At 39.7% G+C, this 1,821-nt stretch overlaps 1 protein-coding gene across 1 annotated transcript in view; it reads right to left on the bottom strand.

Moving 5' to 3' along the window:
- The window catches only part of LOC101852419, a gene marked incomplete at its 5' end in the record, with an annotated part of 12,802 nt that overhangs the window by 3,265 nt on the left and 7,716 nt on the right, over nt 1-1,821 (bottom strand).

Here is a 1,821-nt window from a genome sequence, read left to right on the forward strand (position 1 = left end):
CTCTCTCTCTCTCTCTCTTTCTCTTCCCCTTTTCACTCTTTCTTTTTCCTTTTTCTCCCTTTATCTCTCTGTATCTTTCTATCTCCCTGTCTTCTCTTTCCTTTCATCCTCATCAGTTTGTGTTTGCATGAACGCGGCCACGCTTGCACGTGTAAGCGTGGGTCTAGCGTGCGATAGTCTATACTAAAGAACAAACACACAAACACACACACGAAAACATGCACACGAAAACATATAAACACACATGCAAACATACACACACACATACACACACATACACACACATACACACATGCAAACATACACACACATACACACATGCATAAACATACACACACATACACACGCAAACACACACACGCAAACATACACACACATACACACACACAAACACACACACGCAAACATACACACACACAAACACACACGCAAACATACACATACACACACGTAAACACACACACACATACACACAGACACATACACACACATACACACACACACAAGTAAACATACACATACACACACACACACTTCATCCCCCAAATCACTTTATTTCTTACCCAATCCGACATTCGTCAGCATTAGATCATAACAATTCTCCTGGAACAACAGAGAAAAAACCCCACCTAACAAATAAATCCGCAAACACGTAAACGCTCTTACATACAACTCGCGTCTTCTTTCTATTTCCAAGAAATATCATTATCTCCGAGGCGCAACTTCTTTAGGAGAAGCGATTACATGAGGGAACACACCTCCCAGCTCACATTTCCCAACACAAAATAAATGTTTGTTTCGTGCTTTAGCATTCATAATTTTATATTTCCAAACATTAAATAAATGTATATTTCATACTTAAAACGCATAATCTATATTTTCCAAAGTAAAGTAAATGTTTGTGTAACGCTTAGAATTAATTGATAATTTATATCTCGGAACGTAAAACAAATGTTTGTTTCATACTTGGAATGCATAAATATTATCTATATTTCCCAACATAAAATGTATGTTCGTTAGACACTTAGAATTCATTCTGAGGAAGTTTGATGCACACAGGAGATGATCGAGAATCCACTAAAAACTTTCGACATTTAATCTGGACGACATTTAATGACGTAGGGAGAATCATCATCATCATCAAGTGCCAGTTCTATGAAAGACATTAGCCATCACGGTTCTCCATTCATTCCTTTGTTCGGATGCTCTCAAAAAATCTAAATTATCCCGAACTTTTCCAGTGACCCATAGGTTCAAGAGTGACGGTGATCGCTAAATGCTCAAAACAGAAAAGAAAAATGATGAAAAGACACACGTTCAATGCCCCTATCAACAGTATTAATTGTTTCTTTAAGAGGCGGGACCTTCGAGTCTAAAGTTGATCTCCGAAAGGGCAGAGCCAAATAGGAAATTCACGTAAAGGGCCTTTCCCAAAGACAAGACATCGGACTGAGCTAAGGCTCAATCCTCCAAACCCGCAATATCATGATTACGGGTCCGACAGCCTAACCACTTGGCTACCGACGCCACAAAGTCGAATTGAGAGAGAAGAAATATGTGGCCCTAGACTTCGTCAAAACACCCCGGCCATTTCGTTCACCCCTAGACAAACAAAAATGAGAAACGATGCAGAAAATGGACATCAAAGTCTGTGGTCTAGCTGTTAGGTGCTTCGCTGTCGCACGCACAAGACCCAAGTTCGATTCCAGGGCAGGGAGAAAATTTAAAAAATATGTTAACAAGTACTGCTTGGGACGTAAAATTCACCTACAGTTACAAAACATTTTTTTCACAGCAGAAAAGGACATCAAGCAACCCCCC

This window comes from Aplysia californica, unplaced genomic scaffold (assembly GCF_000002075.1).
Source record: "Aplysia californica isolate F4 #8 unplaced genomic scaffold, AplCal3.0 scaffold00300, whole genome shotgun sequence".
NCBI classification, from domain to species: domain Eukaryota; kingdom Metazoa; phylum Mollusca; class Gastropoda; order Aplysiida; family Aplysiidae; genus Aplysia; species Aplysia californica.